The sequence below is a fragment of the Bos indicus genome, chromosome 3 (genome assembly GCF_029378745.1).
Source record: "Bos indicus isolate NIAB-ARS_2022 breed Sahiwal x Tharparkar chromosome 3, NIAB-ARS_B.indTharparkar_mat_pri_1.0, whole genome shotgun sequence".
Classification (NCBI taxonomy): Eukaryota; Metazoa; Chordata; class Mammalia; order Artiodactyla; family Bovidae; genus Bos; species Bos indicus.
The window spans coordinates 29,253,968-29,274,961 of NC_091762.1; the positions used below are offsets into that span (position 1 = coordinate 29,253,968).

Sequence of the window (20,994 nt, forward strand, 5' to 3'; positions counted from 1 at the left end):
TCATTTTTAACTTATAGTCTATACTGATTTTTTATTTGGAGTTGAGTATAGAAACTTCTATTCAGATCCTTTTACCCTTTCCTGTTGTAAACTAGGATTATCTTTAAGTATTTCCTCTATATATAGCACCTTATGAGATATTGTTATAATTTTTACATCAGCCATCACGTAAGGTTTAAGGTGCCCATGAAGAACCGAATTGTTTACCCTCATTCTTAGCCATTAGTGTTCTTTTCTGAAGATTGAAGTTCATTCTATTAACACATCTTCTCTGTTTAGCAAACTTCCTTTAATCATTCATTTAAGGGTAGATTTGCCAGTGACAAATTTTTGTTTGCTTTGTGAGAATATCTTTTTGATTGGCTTTCATGCCTGAAGGATATTTCTTTTTGAGTACAGGGCTTGTTGATTTTTTTCTTTTTCTTCTTTGAATAACTTTGTTCCACTTCCTTATGTCCCTCATTGAGAAATCCACTGTTGTTGGAATTGATGTTCCTTGTAACACAATTACATGGGCTCCTTTCAAGGTTTTTCTGTGTCTGTAAGCTTTCAGAACTCAATGATGGGTCTTGGTGTGGATTTCTTTGGATTTATTCTGTAAGTCCTTTAGATTTATCCCTCTAATTCCATTCTTAAGGGTTTTGAATCTGTATGTTTATATCTTGGCAAGTTTGGGAGATTTTTTAGTCATTATTTGTTGAAATGCTTTTTGAGTTCCACTGTTCCTCCTAGGATGGTAGTGGTATGAATGTTAGCCATTTTCTTATTGTCCCACAGATTCTTGTGACTATTAAATATTTTTTCATCTATTTTGGGTATATTATATTGATTTGGTCTGAAGTTCAATGATTCTCTTCTCTGTCATTTTCACTTTATTATTGAGGTAATTTATCAAGTTTTTTAGTTATTTTAGTTTGGCTGTTGTATAGGCTTCCAGAGAGCTGTGTGGTAAAGAATCCACCTGCCAGTGCAGGAGATGCAAGAAATTAGGTTCAATCTGTGGGGTCAGAAAGATCCCCTGGAGTAGGAAATGGCAACCCACTCCATGTTCTTGCCTGGGAAATTCCCTGGACAGAGGAACCTGGTGGGCCACAGTCTATGAGGTCACAAAGAGTCAGACACGACTGTGTACCCATGTATGTATGTTAATTTCTTTAAATTTTTTGTCACATCCTTCTAAGATCTGATTCTCTTGAACATATGTCAGTTGTTTTTTCTCATTTAATTAGAATGATCCTGGTTGTTAGTTTGACTGATTTTTGAGTGTTTTGTGATATTGTGGGTATTATATTCTGATACTCAGGGTTGTATTTAATCCTTTTTAGCAAGCAGTTTTCCTGTGGAACGACGTGACAGCTAAATGGGTTTTGGCTTGTCCTTGGGCCCTAATGTCACCATTTCAGCAGAAGCTGACTCTTAACTGCCTTGTAAATGCTGCTGCTGCTGCTGCTGCTAAGTCGCTTCAGTTGTGTCCGACTCTGTGCGACCCCATAGACGGCAGCCCACCAGGCTTCTCCGTCCCTGGGATTCTCCAGGCAAGAATATTGGAGTGGGTTGCCATTTCCTTCTTCAATGCATGAAAGTGAAAAGTGAAAGTGAAGTAGCCCAGTTGTGTCTGACTCTTCGAGACCCCATGGACTATAGTCGACCAGGCTCCTTCGTCCATGGGATGTTCCAGTCAAGAGTACTGGAGTGGGTTGCCACCTCCTTCTCCATGTTGCAAATGAATGAGCTGAAATTTCAGTTCCCACTTGCTCTTTCCATACAAAAGTGGGATATACTAACTCATAAATTTGTTGCCGACTCATTGGAAAAGATCCTGGTGCTGGGAAAGATTGAGGGCAGGAGGAGAAGGGGTCAACAGAGGGTTAGATGGTTGGATGACATCACCAACTCAATGGACATAAGTTTGAGCAACCTCTGGGAGATAGTGAAGGACAGGGAATCCTGCCATGCTGCAGTCCATATGGTCACAGAGTCAGACACGACTTAGCGACTGGACAACAACAGCATGTACTGGTGGCTCAGTGGTAAAGAATGTGCCTACAATGCAGGAGACAGGCGTTGGGTTCGGATGATCCCTTGGAGAAAGAAATGGCAACCCATTTCAGTATTCTTGCCTGGGAAAAGCAAGAGTCAGGCTGGACTTAGCAACTAAACAACAATGCTCAGTTCCACTGAGTGTCACTGACACAAGGGGAGAGAAAGCGTAGGGCTGACTCCCTCCACTTTTTTGTTGTAGGGTAAGGGTGGAATCTCAGCTTCCCCTGAACTTCAGCATACCAGAGACTGGAAGTAGAGTGATGACTTGCCTCACTTTCCCCCATGTTATTCTGTCTTGTTATTATCTAGTGGGGGTAGAAGTTCAGCTCCCTGTTACTACCCTCTGACATGGAGGGCAAGATTTACTTTTAGTGGTTTAAATAAGAAAGAATATTGGCTTCAATTAAAATGTCCTTTATTTAAGATCACAACAGTGGAGATACTGAGGATTTTTTCCTTTTTTTTCAGCTTTGTTGAGATATCCTCGTGAATTCGCTCAGTTGTGTCTGACTTTTTGCAATTCCATGGACTGGAGCCTGCCAGGCTTCTCTGTCATGGAATTCTCCAAGCCAGAATACTGAGGCGGGTAGCCGTCCCCAGGTCTCCTGCATTGCAGGTGAATTCTTTACCATCTGAGCCACCAGGGAAGCCCTGGTGAAGTATAGTTGACAAAATTGTAAGGTATTTGAAATGTACATCATAATGATTTGGCACATAGTGTGAAAGGATTCCTCCATGTCTATTCAGTTAACCCATCTATCACTTTGTGTTTTTGTATGTATGGGTGAGAATATTTAAGTTCTAATCCCTAAGGAAATTTCAACTATATAATACAATGTTATCAACTATGGTCACCATGTTGTACATCAGATTTTTCAGTCCTTATTCATCTTAAGAGCAGAGAATTTTTATCCTTTTATTAGCTTCTCTCTATTCTTCTATTCTTCCTGCTCCCCCAAACCCCTTGGCATCCACATCTACTGTTTCTTTGAGTTTTTGACTTTTAAGGTTTTTTTTTTCCCCCAGCTTCCACATGTGACACCATGCAGTATTTGTCTTTGTCTGGCTTATTTCCTTTAGGTCCATCTGTGTTGTCACAAATGGCAGGGTTTCCTTCTTCCTCGTGGGTGAATACTGTCCCATTTTTGGTCTGTGTGACCGCTTGTATGCATGTGTGCATTACGCATACACACTGCATCTTCTTTAAGCACGTATCTGTTGATGGACACTTAGGTTGTTTCCCTGTCTGGTTATTGTGAATAATCCTGACATGAACACAGGAGTGCAGGTATCTCTTTGACATCTTGTTTGCTTTTCTTTTTTTGGATATATACCCAGAAGTGGAATTGCTGGGTCATATGGCAGTTTTCATTTTTTTAGAAACCTTTGTACTGTTTTTCATAATGGCTATACCAGTTTACATCCTCACCATCAGGACACAACTGTTTGCTTTTTCCACATCCTCACTACTTGTTATCTTTTTTTTGTTTTTTTCCAACCAGGGATAGGTCATGATAGAAAAAAATCAAAATAAGAGCAAATATTCTATTTTGAGAACAGCTGAGAAAGCATTTTTGACTATTACAATTATTTAACAAAAAAGTTCAGTAAGAAAATGTACACAACCCAATTTTTCTCGTAAAATGTGGAAAGGGGATGCATGGAAGCAGTTGATTTCTTCGGTGAGCACAGCCGTTGTTCATACTCGTTCCAAGGCTTCTAACATGATGAAGCTATTTCCTTGTATTACCACCATTCCAGTATTGTTCTGTTGCCACTAGTTGCCATCTCCACACATTCATCTACCACAAGATTTGTAAAGGGATCAAATCCCCACAATATTCCTTGGACATACCTGCCACCATTTAATTTCAATAACTTCTTGTCCATAAATATCTTCAACTCAGGAGAGTGAGCTTTGCTCATGATGTCTCCTCAGCTGATATGTGTCTTTTTGATGAAAGCCTTTCTTACAGATTTCAGACAATATCTCATTGTGGTTTTGGTTTCTGTTTCCTGATGGATAGTGATGTTGAGCACCTTTGCATGTACCTGTTGGCCAGTTGTATTTCTTCTTTGCAAAAATGTCTGTTCCATTTCTTTGTCCATTTTTAAATTGGATTATTTATATTTTATTAAGTTACATGAGTTCTTTGTGTATTTTGGTTGTTAACTTCTTACCAGATAACGACTTGCAAATATTTTCTTCCATTCTGTAGATTGCCTTTTCATTTTGTTGATATTTTCCTTTACTGTGCAAAAGCTTTTTAGTTTGATGTTTCCCATTTGTTTATTTTTGTTACTTTTGCTCATGGCATCAAACTAAAAAAAACTGTTGTCAAGACTGATGTCCAAGCGCGTATCCCCTTTGTATCCTTCTAGGAGTTTTATAGTTTCTGGTCTTTGATTTTTGTGTATGGTGTAAGACAGGGGTTCGGTTTCATTCTTTCATTCCACATTGCATGTGGCAATCCAGTTTTCCCAACATTATTTGTTGAAGTGGATATAGTGAGGATTTCTTTAAGTCCTGACATTTGACACTTCATAAGTGTGAAATTATAGAATCATGGTTCATTGAATCCTTGCTTCAATTCCTGTTCTATGGAAGGCAGTATTAGGATGATTTCTGCTCTCAGGATATCATGTGGTGGTTTGAAAGACCTAAATAAGCACTTTAACAATTGAAGGGATGGTCAGTATAATTTATTATTTAGTTATCTGTACATTTGTATTTTTTTTTTTTTTGGTCATGCCGTGCACCTTGTGGATTTTAGTTCCTTGATGAGGCATTGAACTTGTGGCTCTCGGCAGGAGAGCCCAGAGTCCTAACCCTGGATACACAGGGAATTTCCAATATGATTTATTTTTTGCAGATTAGAAAATTTACGGGCCAGAGGGTCTTGGTCAAGGTTATTTAGCTCTGTTTTCCCACTATTTCATGTTTTATAGTTATTCATGTTTTATAGTTATTTTGAAAAAGTAAAACATGGAGATGGTTAAAATTTTGAACAAGATAAATGACTATATAATAACTCATTGAAACCCAGAAATCACTAACATGTAAAATGCTAGTTATATAATTTTTACCAGAAAATGTAAAACAACTAAGAAGCTATTAAGAGTAAAGTCTTACCTGGTAGGACATTACCTCAGAGTAAAACATATTATCATTATGCAGTCTCACTCAAGTACAGTTTTAACACAACTGCCTCTTTAATATTTCTTCTTGAATGACCCAGATGCATCTCAAACTTCCCATGTCTAAAATTGAACTTGTCTCAAAAATTTCAAAATGTCCTCTTTGTAAGCTCTTATTCTTCTTATTCCTAAGCAAGAAACTTGGGAATGATCCTTGTCTCTCTATTCCCCAATATAATTTTCTTAGAATATTTCGTCTGTGATGCCTTTGGCGTCTTATGTCTTTGGTAATATTGGCCTCTTAAAATGAGTTGTTAATTGTTCTCTTTTCCTTTTTAATTTTTTAAAAGACGTTATTTTTTATGTTTTGATTGCATTGGGTCTTCCTTGCTGCACATGGGGTTTCTCCAGTTGTGGCGAGCAGCGTCTGTTCTCCGTTGTGGTGCGTGGGCTTCTTACCGCAGTGGCTTCTCTTGGTGGAGAGCATGGGCTTTAGGTGCTCGGGCTTCAGTGGTTACTGCCCCTGGGGTCAAGAGTTGTGGCCCCTGGGCCCAGTTGCTCCGAGGCATGTGGAATTCTCCCGATAAACTCTGATCCAGTCACTGTACCATCGGGCAGGTTCTTCCTCCTCTGTTTTTTAAAGTTTGTGTGAGGTTTGTATTATTTTTTTCCTTGAGAGAATTTATCATTGAAAAAACCCAGCAGGCCTGGACTTTCTTTTGTAGAAGAATTTAATTACAAATTTAGTTGCTTTACTTCATATTAGTGTGTTCAGTTTCTCTTGTTTCCTTGAGCCAGTTTTTGGTAGTTTGTATTTTCTAGGAACTTTCTAGGAGTTTGTATTTTCTAGGAATTTGACTTATTTGTTTGTTTGCTTATGACTGCACCACTTGGCTTGTGGGAAGTTAGTTTCCCAACCAGGGATCAAATCTGTGCCCCCTGCAGTGGGAGCATGAAGTCTTAACTACTGGACGGCTGAGGAAGTTCCTTTGACTCATTTAAATTGTCTGTCTTGTTGGTATAAAACTTTTATAAGTCCCTTTGCTGTTCACCTGAAATTATCACAACATTGTTAATCAGCTATACCCCCAATACAAAATAAAAGGGTTAAAAAAAAAAAGATGAACATTTTAAATTAAGATCTTTGTTATCAGGAAAAAAGCCTTTCATAATATTCCCTTAATTCTTTCGATTTCTGTAGGGTTTGTTGTTAAGTCTTCTGTTTCTTATATTACTGATTTTCATATTCTTTGTTTTCTTTTTTAACCTCTAAATCAATCTCAGTGTATGTTTCCGCATACCCCTAGCCCCATCTCTTCCCTTCCACCTGCACCTTATCTCCCATCCTGCTAATTATCAATTCTGTTGATCTTTTCAAAGAATCATCTTTGAGTTTTATTCCCCTTCCCTCCATTGATACCTACTCTGATCTTTATATTATTCTATTTAATTTGGGTTTGATTTGCAGAATCTGAATTACATGATCAGAGTATTGGTTAAAAATTTTTTTGTTGTTGTTTTCTAGTATATTTTTAAAGCTACAAATTTCTAAGCCTGTGCTGTCAGATATGTTAGGTAACTCCCATATGTGGCAGTTAATGCTAAAGTTAAATAGTAGATTGAGTTCCTCAGTTATCCTAGTCACATTTCACGTGTTCACTGATCTCATGTGCCTAATGGCTACCCCATTTGACTTTGCAGATATAGAACATTTTATGGCAGAATTTCTTTTGGACTCTTAGGTATTGCTTTAACTGTATCTGGTGAATTTGTATATATTAACTTTAACTTATATTCAGTTCAAGGTATTTTCTGTTTGTCCTCAAGGTTTCTTCTTTTACCCATTGGTTAATTAGAATTTGGTTTTTAAACTTTCCAAAATTTGGGCTTTTCAGATTTCTTTCTGTTATTACCTTCTAATTTAATTGTGGTAGGAGAACATACCATGAGTGGTCTAAACCCTTTCAAATTATTGAGATTTGTTTTATTAACTAGCACTGCTGCTGCTGTTTACTCACTAAGTCGTGCCCGACTCTGTGACCCCAGGGACTGTAGCCCGCCAGACCTCCTCTGTCCATGGGATTTCCCAGGCAAGTGGGTTGCCATCTCCTTCTCCAGGAGATCTTCCTGACCCAGGGATTGAACCAACATCTCCTGCTTGGTAGGCAGATCCTTTACCACTGAGCCACCTGGGAAGCCCATTAATTAGCAAAGGGATTGGCAAACTACTTCTTTAAAGGGCCAGGTAATACTTTTGGAAAAGACTCTGATGCTGGGAGGGATTGGGGGCAGGAGGAAAAGGGGATGACAGAGGATGAGATGGCTGGATGGCATCACTGACTCTATGGTGAACTCCGGGAGTTGGTGATGGACAGGGAGGCCTGGCTTGCTGCAATTCATGGGGTCACAAAGTGTCAGACACGACTGAGCAACTGAACTGAACTGAATACTATTTTAGGCTCTGTACATGGCACAAGGTCTCTGAAATGGCTTATTTCCTCTTCCTCACAGACACTGTAAATTATGTATTTTATCCTTGTCCCTGGTTCTGGACAGAACTTGTAAGACTGAGAGATAGGGATGATAAGTGCATCTTTTCATTATTAATAAGAGATCCCTTTTAATCACACCTGGGTTCGATCCCTGGGTTGGGAAGAGCCACTGGAGAAGGGTGTGGCAACCCATTCCAGTATTCTTGCCTGGAGAATTCCATGGACAGAGAAGCCTGGCAGGCTACAGTCCATGGGGTTGCAAAGAGTCGAACACAGCTGAGCAACTGAACTGAACTGATCTTTGTATGGAACGTTCTGTATAGATCAGTTACATCAAGTTGGTTACTATGTTGTTTAAGGCTTTTATATTTTATAAAGACTGTTTTTATCAACTTTTGCAAAATGAGTATTGAAATCTCCATCTGCAGTTGTTTAATTATCCTTTTCTTCATTCTGTTAGTTTTGCTTCACGTATTTTTTTAGGTACATATGCATTTATAGTAAAGTAAAAGTAAAAAGTCGCTCAGTCGTGTCCAACTCTTTGCAACCCCGTGGACTATAGCCTATCAGGCTCCTCCGTCCATGGGATTCTCCAGGCAAGGATACTGGAGTGGGTTGCCATTTCCTTCTCCAGGGGAGAAGTTACTGCTGCTGCTAAGTCACTTCAGTCGTGTCCGACTCTGTGCCAACCCATAGACGGCAGCCCACCAGGCTCCCCCGTCCCTAGGATTCTCCAGGCAAGAACACTGGTGTGGGTTGCCATTTCCTTCTCCAATGCATGAAAGTGAAAAGTGAAAGTGAAGTTGCTCAGTCGTGTCTGACTCTTATCGACCCCCAGCCTACTAGGCTCCTCCATCCACGGGATTTTCCAGGCAAGAGTACTGGAGTGGGGTGCCATTGCCTTCTCCTACGCATTTATAATTGTTAGCTATTTTTGATGTATTGGTTCTTTAGCATATAAAATGTTTACCTTTATGTCTAGTAAGTAATCTGTTTCATCTAAGAGTCTTTTCCCTCCACCTTTCATGATTATTTTCATGGTATATCTTTTTCCTTTTTTTTTTTCACTTTCAGTCTGTTGTGTCTTTAGAAATGTTTCCTTTAGACCCCATATAGTTGGATTTTGTCTTTTATCCAGGTTGACAATCTCTGCCTTTTCACTGGAGTACATTTCCATTTTTTCCCCATCACTTCATGGCAAATTGATAGGGAAAAGTGGAAACAGTGACAGATTTTATTTTCTTGAGCTCCAAAATCACTGCAGATGGTGACTGCAGCCATGAAATTAAAAGATGTTTGCTCCTTGGAAGGAAAGCTATGACAAATCTAGACAGCATATTGAAAAGCAGAGATCAATTTTCTGACAAAGGTCCATATAGTCAAAGCTATGGTTTTTCCAGCAGTCATATATGGATGTGAGAGTTGGACCATAAAGAATGCTGAGCGCCGAAGCTTTCAAACTGTGGTGTAAGAGAATACTCTTGAAAGTCCTTTGGACAGGAAGGAGATCAAAGCAGTCAATCCTAAAGGAAATCAGTCCTGAATATTTATTGGAAGGATTGATGCTGAAGCTGAAACTCTTAATACTTTGGCCACCTGATGCAAAGAGTCGACTCATTTGAAAAGACCCTGATGTTGGGAAAGATAGAATGTGGGAGGAGAAGGGGACAACAGAGGATGAGACGGTTGGATAGCATCACTGACTCAATGGACATGAGTTTGGGCAAGCTCTGGGAGATGGTGAAGGACAGGGAAGCCTGGGGTGCTGCAGTCCACGGTGTCTCAAAGAGTTGGACACGACTTAGGGACTGAACAACAGCAGCAATCATGTGGTTGGATTTAGGATGTTTGTTTTCTCTTTGTCATGTCAGGTTTTGGTTCCTTTCTTTTACTAAGCCTTTTGTGTCCAGTATTTTTAATGTTCTTTAAAATTTTCTCTCTTTTTGTTTTTACTTTGTTTTTGTCTTAGTTTTTCCTCTAGCAATTATATGTCTAATTTAATACAAGCCATGTCAAGGTAATATTGTATTGATTTTGCTAAAATCTAGCAACTTTGCTATAGATCCATTTTTCTCCTTTGTAACTAGGGGCTTCCCTGATGGCTCAGATGGTAAAGAATACGCCTGCAATGTGGGAGACCTGGGTTGGGAAAATCCCCTGGAGAAGGGAATACCTACTCCAATATTCTGGCCTGGACAATTCCATGGACAGAGGAGCCTGGCATTCTACAGTCCATGGAGTTGCAAAGAGTTGGACACAACTGAACGACTTTCCCTTCTCTTCTCACTTCTTCTCCTTTGTAACTATTGTATTATTCTGTTTATATGTTTAAAACACTTTATTCTGATTATCACTTTAAACGATCTTATGTTTTGTTTTTGTTTTTTTTTTTTAAAGAAATCAAGAGGAAAACAGTCTTTTTTATGTCTTCCAAAAAACAGTCTTTTTTATGTCTTCCATATGTTTACCCTTTCTAATGCTTCTCTTTTTCCATTCAGTGGATCCAGGGTATTGTCTGATTGCAGTTTTTTTCAGCCTGAATGAACTTCATTTAGTATTTCTTTTGTGGTACAAATATGCTCATGACATTCTATTAATTTTTGTTTATCTGGGGATTGCCTTACTTTGCTTTCAGATTGAAGAATATTTTTGTTTTATAAAGAATTCTTGGTTTTACAGTCTTTCAATTACTTTAAATATGTCACTTGATTGCTTTCTGACCTCCATGGTCTCTGATGAAAAGTCAGATGTTAATGTTGTTCCCCTGTGGATGATGAATTGTTTTTCTGTTGCTGTTTTCAGGATTTTCTTTGAAAAATCTTTGTCTTGCAGTAGTTTGAGTATGATAAATCAAGGTTTGTTTCTCTTTGTTTTATTATAGTTGAATTTTTCCAGCTTTTTGACTTTTCAGATTATTTATTTCATTGAGTTTGGGACATTTTTGGCTATTATTTTCTCAAAATATTTTTCCTGCTCCTTGCTCTCATCTTCTGAGACTTCCACTGCATTCGTTTTGAGATCTTGATGTCTCTCTGGCTGTTCCTCCTCCTCCCCCTGTTGTTTTGATCTTTCTGCCTTTTAAGGATTGAATACTTAGACTTATCTACAGATCCACTAAGTCTGCTATTGAGCCTAGATGTATGATTAAATTTTTAATTTTGGATGTTCTACTTTTCATCTTACAGGTTGTTACTATAATTCCTAGTTCTCTGTTCAGACTTCCTATATGTTGAGTCCTGCCATCGTATTTTACTTTATTCTTAGGAGTATTTTATAATAGCTGCTTTGAAATCTGTTTATTAACTTCAGTGTTTGGACTCCGTTGATTAGTTGACTGATTCCCCCCCAACCCCAGGTTAAGGCACACTTGTCTGTTTCTTTATCATTTCCTATATTATAGCAACTCTGACTTCTGGTTTATTTTTCTGCAGGTTGTTGCTATTTTGTAGTAACTTGCTTAGTCTTAAAGTATGAAATTTGTACAGCTTACAGTCATTGATACCTCTTTTCAGTTATTTTAATTTTTATTGCTTAGCCTGGCTTTCTAGGGTTCGCTTCTGTTAGTATGTCTGCATAGCTTTGTGGTCAACCAGTGCTTTAGGGTGGAAGTTTCGATCAAATATCTTGAGTTTATCAGCCTCACACCATTAGTAATCTGTCTTTGTTTAGGAAACACACTAAAAGTTGCAGCCAGGTTTTAGTCTCATTTGGCCTTTTATTTTTGCTGGGCTTTCTTGAGTATCCCTTTTAGTTAGCCAGGTGTGTGTAGAGTTTTATCTTAATTGTGTGACTCTCATTTTAAGTGTCTTATGTTTTTCCAGTGGCCTGCTACCTGCATTAGCTGTGACCCAAACTTAAGTGTGTACAAGGTGTTCTTTCCAAACTGGAATACCTACTTGTAGCTGGCAGATGTGTTCACATTTGCTCTCCTGACCTAACTGATCCTGCTTCATATGGTGCCAAAGCTGCTTTTTTGTTTTTTACATTGAAATATAAGATTGTCAAGGCTGTATATTGTCACCCTGTTTATTTAACTTTTATGCAGAGTACATCATGACAAACGCTGGACTCAAGAAACACAAGCTGGAATCAAGATTGCCGGGAGAAATATCAATAACCTCAGATATGCAGAATACACCACCCTTATGGCAGAAAGTGAAAGGGATTCAAAAGCCTCTTGATGAAAGTGAAAGTGGAGAGTGAAAAAGTTGGCTTAAAGCTCAACATTCAGAAAACGAAGATCATGGCATCCGGTCCCACCACTTCATGGGAAATAGATGGGGAAACAGTGGAAACAGTATCAGACTTTATTTTTCTGGGTCCGAAATCACTGCAGATGGTGACTGCAGCCATGAAATTAAAAGACGCTTACTCCTTGGAAGAAAAGTTATGACCAACCTAGATAGCATATTCAAAAGCAGAGACATGACTTTGCCAACAAAGGTTCATCTAGTCAAGGCTATGGTTTTTCCTGTGGTCATGTATGGATGTGAGGATGGACTGTGAAGAAGGCTGAGTGCTGAAGAATTGATGCTTTTGAACTGTGGTGTTGGAGGAGACTCTTGAGAGTCCCTTGGACTGCAAGGAGATCCAACCAGTCCATTCTGAAGGAGATCAGCCCTGGGATTTCTTTGGAAGGAATGATGCTAAAGCTGAAACTCCAGTACTTTGGCCACCTCATGCGAAGAGTTGACTCATTGGAAAAGACTCTGATGCTGGGAGGGATTGGGGGCAGGAGGAGAAGGGGAAGACAGAGGATGAGATGGCTGGATGGCATCACTGACTCGATGGATGTGAGTCTGAGTGAACTCAGGGGGTTTGTGATGGACAGGGAGGCCTGGCATGCTATGATTCATGGGGTCGCAAAGAGTCGGACACGACTGAGCGACTGATCTGATCTGATCTGATAGTTGATTTAGAGTGTTACATTAGTTTCAGGTGTACAACAGAGTGAGCCAATATTTTTATATATTATACTCCATTTAAAGTTATTATATGAAGAAAACCAAGGAACAAAAAATAAACACAAAAAATTATTATATAACATTGGCTATATTCTCTGTGCTGTAACGCTATCCTTGTAGCTTATTTATCTTATGCTTATGAGTTTGTGCCTCATAATCACCTACCTTTTTATTGTGCCTTCTCTTTCCCTCGGCCTGTTGATGTTTCTGTATTTGTATTGGTTTCTGTTTTGTTATATTCATTCACTTGTTTTAGTTTTTAGATTCTGCATGAAAATTTACGATATAGTATTTGTCTTTCTCTGTTTGACTTATTTCATTAAGCATAATACCCTCCAGGTCCGTCCGTATTGTTTTAAATGGCAGAATTTCATTCTTTTTTTTTTAATGGCTTAATAATAATCTCTATGTATATATACACTTCTTTATCCATCTGTTGATGGTCACTTAGGTTGCTTCCATATCCTGGCCATTGTAAATAATGCTGCTATGAACATTGGGGTGCATATATCTTTTTGAGTCAGCGTTTTCACTTTCTTTGATTTTATTCCCAGAAGTAGAATTGCTGGATGATGATATGGCAGTTCTATTTTTAGTTGTTTTTTTTAAGGAACCTCCATATTGTTCTCCAAAGTGGCTGCAGTGGTTTGCGTTCCCACTAGCAGTGTAGGAGTGTTCCCTTTTCTCCACATCCTCCCCAGCATTTGGCATTTGTGGTCTTTTGGTAGTAGCCATTCGGGTGGATGTGAGGTGATAATCTCAGGGTTTTTTAAAAATAATATTTATTTATCTGACTTTGTCAGGTCTTAGTTGGGACACTCGGAATCTTTGTTGTGTCCTACAGAATCCTTTGTCACAGTGCACAGACGCTAGCCGAGGCACATGGACTCTCTAGTTGTGGTGCACGACCTTAGTTGCTCCACAGCATGTGGGATATTAGTTCCTTGACCGGGGATTGAACCTGAGTGCCTCAAATTTCAAGGCAGATTTTTAACCACTGGACCACCAGGAAAGTCCTTCAGTGTGGTTTTGATATGGGTTTCTCTTATGATTAGCAGTGATGAGCACTGTCAGTCATCTGTATATCCTGTTTGGGAACATGTCTGTTCAGGTCCTCTGCCTAGTTTTCATTTGTTTTTTTTCTTTAATATTGAGTTACATGAGCTTTATGGGACTTCCCTGGTGGCTCAGTGGTAAAGAATCCGCCTGCCATACAGGAGACTCAGGTTCAGTCCCTGGGTTGGGAAGATCCCCTGGAGAAGGAAATGGCTACCCACTCCAGTATTCTTAACTGGGAAATCCCGTGGACAGAGGAGCCTGGCAGGCTATAGTCCATGGAGTCACAAAAGAGTTGGACACAACGACTTAGTGACTAAACAACAATATATATTTTGGGTATTATTGGTCATATCATGCAAATATTTTCTCCCACTCAGTAGGTTGTCTTTTTGTTTGTTGCTGGTTTCCTTAGTGGTGCAGAAGCTTTTGAGTTAAATTAGGTCCCATTTTTTAATTAAAATTTCTATTTGTTTAGTTTTGGCCGCACTGGATCTTCACTGCTGTGTGTGGCCTTTCTCTGTTGCGATGAGCAGGGGCTACTTTCTGGCTGCAGTGCATGGACTTCTCATTGAAGTGGCTTCTCTTATTACGGAGCATGGACTCGAGGCACTCGGGCTTCAGTAGTTGCAGCCTAGAGGCTCATTTGCAGCTCTTGGGTTCGATAGCGCAGGCTCAGCAGTTGTAGCTTAGTTGTCGTATCTTCCTGGACCAGGGATAAGTGGTGTCTCCTGCACTGATCACCAGAGAAGCCCAACATTTGTTTATTTTTGGTTTTGTTTCATTTACCTTAGGAGATAGATCCAGAAATATTGCTACCATTTATGTCAAGAGGGTTCTGTCTACGTTTTTTTTGTTTTAGGAGTTTTATGGTTTCTGGTCTTATATTCAGGTCTTTAATCCATCTTGAGTTTACTTTTGTATATGGCATGAGAACAGAACTGCTGTTTTTTATGGTCACCCTCTAGTAAAACTACTGATGGTGCATACTAGAATTTTCGAGTGGGAGTAGGGATCGTAGAATCATGCTCAGGCAAGAAGGCCAATGCCTTCCACTGTTTTTACCATAGCAGATTTTTGGAGAATAAGCATTTCTCATTTTGTCTGATAATGATTGTTTCCCAGTGCTTTGAAATGAATGGGTTCTTTTGTTTGTGACAATTTTGTCAAGTTTTATATCTGCACTTTGAGGGGATGGTTCACTTTTCATTCTTCCATTCAGTTCTGTTCAGTTGCTCAGTCGTCTCCGACTCTTTGCGACCCCATGAATCGCAGCACGCCAGGCCTCCCTGTCCATCACAAACTCCTGGAGTTCACTCAAACTCACGTCCATCGAGTCGGTGAGGCCATCCAGCCATCTCATCCTCTGTCGTCCCCTTCTCCTCCTGCCCCCAGTCCCTCCCAGCGTCAGAGTCTTTTCCAATGAGTCAACTCTTCGCATGAGGTGGCCAAAGTATTGGAGTTTCAGCTTTAGCATCATTCCCTCGAAAGATATCCCAGGGTTAATCTCCTTTAGAATGGACTCGTTGGATCTCCTTGCAGTCCAAGGGACTCTCAAGAGTCTCCTCCAACACCACAGTTCAAAAGCATCAATTCTTCAGCGCTCAGCTTTCTTCGCAGTCCAACTCTCACATCCATACATGACCACTGGAAAAACCATAGCCTTGACTAGATGGACCTTTGTTGGCAAAGTAATGTCTCTGCTTTTGAATATGCTATCTAGGTTGGTCATAACTTTTCTTCCAAGGAGTAAGCGTCTTTTAATTTCATGGCTGCAGTCACCATCTGCAGTGATTTTGGAGCCCCCCAAAATAAACACTGTTCCCACTGTTTCCCCATCTATTTCCCATGAAGTGACGGGACCAGATGCCATGATCTTTGTTTTCTGAATGTTGAGCTTTAAGCCAGCTTTTTCACTCTGCACTTTCACTTTCATCAAGAGGCTTTTGAGTTCCTCTTCACTTTCTGCCATAAGGGTGGTGTCATCTGCATATCTGAGGTTATTGATATTTCTCCTGGCAATCTTGATTCCAGCTTGTGCTTCTTCCAGTCCAGCATTTGTCATGATGTACTCTGCATAGAAGTTAAATAAGCAGGGTGACAATATACAACCTTGACGTACTCCTTTTCCTATTTGGAACCAGTCTGTTGTTCCATGTCCAGTTCTAACTGTTGCTTCCTGGCCTGCATACAGGTTTCTCAAGAGGCAGGTCAGGTGGTCTGGTATTCCCATGTCTTCCAGGATTTTCCACAGTTTATTGTGATCCACACAGTCAAAGGCTTTGGCATAATCGATAAAACAGAAATAGATGTTTTTCTGGAACTCTGTTGCTTTTTCGATGATCCAGCGGATGTTGGCAATTTGATCTCTGGTTCCTCTGCCTTTTCTAAAACCAACTTGAACATCTGAAAGTTCGTTTCCAAGGCAAACCATTCAATATCACAGTAATCTAAGTCTGTGCCCCAGCTAGTAACACTGAAGAAGCTAAAGTTGAACAGTTCTATGAAGACCTACAAGACCTTTTAGAACTAACACCCAAGAAAGATGTCCTTTTCATTATAGGGGACTGGAATGCAAAAGTAGGAAGTCAAAAAACACCTGGAGTAACAGGCAAATTTGTCCTTGGAATACGGAACAAAGCAGGGCAAAGGCTAATAGAGTTTTGCCAAGAGAACGCACTGGTCATAGCAAACAACCTCTTCGAACAGTACAGTAGAAGACTCTATATATGGACTTCACCAGATGGTCAACACCAAAATCAGATTGATTATATTCTTTGCAGCCAAAGATGGAGAAGCTCTATACAGTCAGCAAAAACAAGACCAGGAGCTGACTGTGGCTCAGATCATGAACTCCTTATTCTTCTATTAGTGGAAGTTAGCTAGCTGTTGATTTTTTTGTTGTGTGTAATTCCATTTTCCCAAAAAATTAAAAACTTAATGTATTTTCTTAAAGTACTGTCTCAAATATTTTCCGAGGTCTGAAGTTCTGGGAACTTCGTAGGTCTTGTACCATTGCACTAGTTAGTTGTGGCTATCTAAATTTTAGTTAACTAAAATTCCCTGGGTATCCATTTGTTCAGACTCCCTGCTTCTACTGCAGGGGTCACAGGTTTGACCCCTGGTCAGGGAACTAAGATCCCCCATGCTGTGTGGCAGGGGCCAGAAAATAAATCTCCCTCAAAAAATTTCTTGAAGCTCTTTTTTTTTGTTCCATTCAGAAGTGTACTGAAAAGTTACATTATACTTTTGTCTTTGTTATGGTCTCCATTTATTTTAAATTTATTACTTAGCTGTTTTTGTTTCTAGGTTTTTGTTCTTTTTAAAATCTGTTCTTGTATTTTCCTTTGGTCATAGTTAATGCTATTCTATTTTGATTACATTAAACATTCATTTTATATTTATGCACTAATTCTGCATCGGTAATCTCTGCTGTTCGTTTTCTCCCCTGTAGTTTGTCATTTCATTTAGTTTGTTAATTCATGTGTCTGTTTTTGCTTTTACTGCTTTAACGATGGCATTCCATTAACAACTTCTGGCTTTAAAAATTATATATTTTGGCTGCACTGTGTCTTAGTTGTAGCATGCAGAATATTTCAGTTGTGGCATGTAGGATCTAGTTCCCTGGTCAGGGATAGAACCTGGCATTGGGAACATGGAATCTTAGCCACTGGACCACAGGGGAAGTCCGCTGGATTTATAGTTTCTGATGAAAAGTCTGCTGTCATTGTTATCTTTGTATGTAATGTGTTCATACCTGCCTCTCCCACTGCTGTTAAGGTTTACTCTTTATTATTAGTTTAAGCAGTTGATTTTATGATGTGCTTTCGTATGGTTTTATTTAGAGGTGTAATCCTCAGAGATTATTGAGATTCTTGAATTTTGGATTATTGTTGTTCAAGTTGGAGAAGATTTGGCCATTTTCTCTTAAAATATTTTTCTCATTTTTTAGAATATCCTTTCTGAAATACCAATTACACATATATTTAGCCACTTGATAATGTCTCACATTTAGTGAGCCTGTGTATTTTATTCCCCTACTCATTCATTCATCTTCATGCTTCAATTTGTCTACTTTGAGTTTTACCAGGTTTTTCTTTTATATTTTGAAGCAGTCTTGTTAGGTGCACAGTTCAGTTCAGTCGCTCAGTTGTGTCTGACTCTGCGACCCCATGAATCGCAGCACGCCAGGCCTCCCTGTCCATCACCAACTCCTGGAGTTTACCCAAACTCATGTCCATCAAGTCGGTGATGCCAGCCAGCCATCTCATCCTCTGTCTTCCCCTTCTCCTCCTGCCCCCAATCCCTCCCAGCATCAGGGTCTTTTCCAGTGAAGTCAACTCTTCACATGAGGTGGCCAAAGTACTGGAGTTTCAGCTTCAGCATCATTCCTTCCAAAGAAATCCCAGGGCTGATCTCCTTCAGAATGGACTGGTTGGATCTCCTTGCAGTCCAAGGGACTCTCAAGAGTCTTCTCCAAGAAGACTAGGGCTGTAGGTTCATACATTTTAGTTTCAGACCTTGGTCTCCTCTCCCCTCCACTTACATTGTCCCATGACTTGAGAACATTATCTAATCTCTCTGAACCTGTTTCCTCACTTTTGAAATGGATATAGAAATTGATCCTACTTTACAGAGCTGTTACGAGGACTGACTGAACTAATACATATAAATTTCTCAGTAAATACTAACTGATCTTAGAGTGAAACCTTGTACAAATGCAAATATAGACATAATTTGATATGATTATTTCCTGTCCCCAGCATAGACTGTATTTTCACGTAGGCACATTAAAAATCTTACTGGGATGAGGGCAGAAGTACAAGGTAGGGCAGAGTTGGACTGGAAACATCTGATAAGGAATGTGGGGTGGCAGAGTCCCTATGTCCCCAATATTTTAGGAGCCAGTTTATGTGAATCAGACTGAAAGATGCCAACTAATAGAGGTTCTTTCTTGGAATTTCTGAAACTTGACTCTGGTTTGTGTGATTGAATTTCAAGGCCCTTGCTTATTTTATTAAGGAAAGCTTTTACTTTAATTGACATAATTTTAATCATATCTTAATTTTCCTTTCATATTAGAATAATTTTTAAAGTTTAATTATAATAGAACAGATCATTATATTTTAGTAGTTTATGTTTTTTAATCTCTTTCATAGTTATATTTACTTTTAGCCCATGCATGTTTAGGTATCAATGTTTTATTGATGCCTTTGCTAATTACTTCTTGCATCTCACTTCTAAATATTTTTCCATGTTCTCAGATATCAGATTGAACTATATAAAATTCTAAGTGGTTGGTCCTAAGTGGTTGAATACTTACAGTTTTATATGGTTCAGCCCAATGCTTTATTAGTTCTTATAGCAATGAATAGTACTGTTTTATGTCTGGTAATTTGATTTGCTCTTATTGTAGAATAATAGCTTTATCAGGGTATAGATTGCCAGTTGACTTTTATTTTCTCCAGCAGCTTTGAAGATAATTATTCCTGTTATTGTTTGGCAGTTGTTTTTTTTTTTAACTGACGAGATAAGCTCTAAGTCTGATTTTCTTCTACTACTAGTAGTTATTAAGAGTTTTTTGAGGGGTTTCCTAGTGGCCTAGTGGTTAGGATTGTGGGCTTTCACTGAGGTGGCCTGGGTTTAATCCCTGGTGAGAGAACTGAGATCCCACAAGCCACATGACGTAGCCAAAAAAACCAAAAATTTTTTCTTCATGTTTGCTGATGTTTAGGTGCAGAGGTATTTTTATCTTGCTTAAGAGTTGGATTGCAATCTGAGGGCTCATTTCTTTAGGTCTGAAATTTCCAGCCTTTATCTCTTTAGCATCTCTACTTCATTTCCTTAATGAACTTCTTTTTGACATATGCTGGAATTTCTCATTTAGTTCCTTTGGTTTTTTTTAGATGTCCAGAATGTGTTTATTGGGACGGGTTCCCACTCATCTTGATTCAGGGTGCTTTTAATGCTGCTTCTGTCTAAGGAACATTCTCTGTAAGGCTTGCTTTTCCTCTTGTAGGTTGACAGAGGATAGTAGAGCAGCCAGCTCACAAAACTATTTGTGCATGGCCAAAGATGGTGGTGATTTTTAGCATCTTGAGCATTTCACATCCATGAAAATTGGGGAATTTAAGGCTCCGCACCAGGCACTTCTTATGTTTCCTCTTCTTTTATGGAGAGGGATGAAGGAGATCCTTTGTGAGAGGCTTGTTCTTGTGGGGAGGTTGTCACTGCCAGAAAGGCTCACTGAGTTCTTTAGCTTGCTTCTTCTCTTTTGTATTCTATCTCTCCTTATCTCTATGTTGAATTCTATATAATTCCTTCATATCTGTTCTATCTTAATAGTTTTCTTAACAGTTACCACTTGCTTATTAATTAGTGTTTTAAGTTTTTTCAGTTTCATTTTCTTTTTTATATCTACCCATTTTCACAGATTCCGTTTGTCCTCTATCTCTGTGAACATTTTATACATATTTGAAGTCTATCCAACTGTTTTTTTTTCTGTGGTTTTAGGTTTTTACTTCTTGGTTTATTGTGTTTTTCTACTCATTCCAGCAGTATTGGGTTTCTTCATGTGCGTTGTAGTTTTATTTATGAGCTTATCTTCACTGGGAGTTCCATTTGTGCCTTGGGTTGGAAGGAGTTCTAATGAGATGTTTTTGTGTTTATAAGGGTTCAGAAAAGTTTCTTTTGGTTGTTGTTGAATGAATATGTGAATTTACCTAAGTAGGAATTCCAGGAAAAGAAGTAGCTATTGGGCAAAAAGAATGACTTCAACTTTGTGAACATTTTGCTTGGGGTTATGAGTTGATTAAAGATAAGATTTTAAATAAGAACTTGAGCTTAGGATAGAGGACAGAAGAGGAATGTTGACTTCACCCTTGGAGAAGATGACTAGTGTGATGGACTGGGTTCCTTCTGGTTCATAATAGATTTACTTCTAATTTTCCATTCAGTGTTTCTGACATTGTGGAAAAACTGGTGCCAGGACATGAAGCTTCAGTACTAGAGGTCGCATCACTACGTGGTCTTCCCTTAAGTCATCCAGCATTACCTCCCAGTTTATTATAAAAGGCCATAGCTCAGGGATAGTCAGATAGAAGCGATGCACAGGGCGAGGTTTGTGGGAAGAGGTATGGAGCGTCCATGCTCGCCCGTGTCACTCTTCGCGAATCTCTACCAGTTCACCAACCCGGAAGCTACTAGTCTACTAGGCAAGCTTCTTAGGTTCTTGACTTGGCCTGTCTGTGTACTGTGCAAAATAGAACATACTTTGTTTACACATCTATGCATCAAGCTTA

At 39.1% G+C, this 20,994-nt stretch overlaps 1 protein-coding gene and 1 pseudogene across 2 annotated transcripts in view; one reads left to right on the plus strand and one right to left on the minus strand.

The window, feature by feature from the left end:
• The window catches only part of TRIM33 (tripartite motif containing 33), a 144,482-nt gene that overhangs the window by 26,403 nt on the left and 97,085 nt on the right, over positions 1–20,994 (plus strand). The window lies entirely within an intron of this gene.
• On the minus strand, positions 3,710–3,969 carry LOC139182161 (small nuclear ribonucleoprotein G pseudogene; annotated as a pseudogene).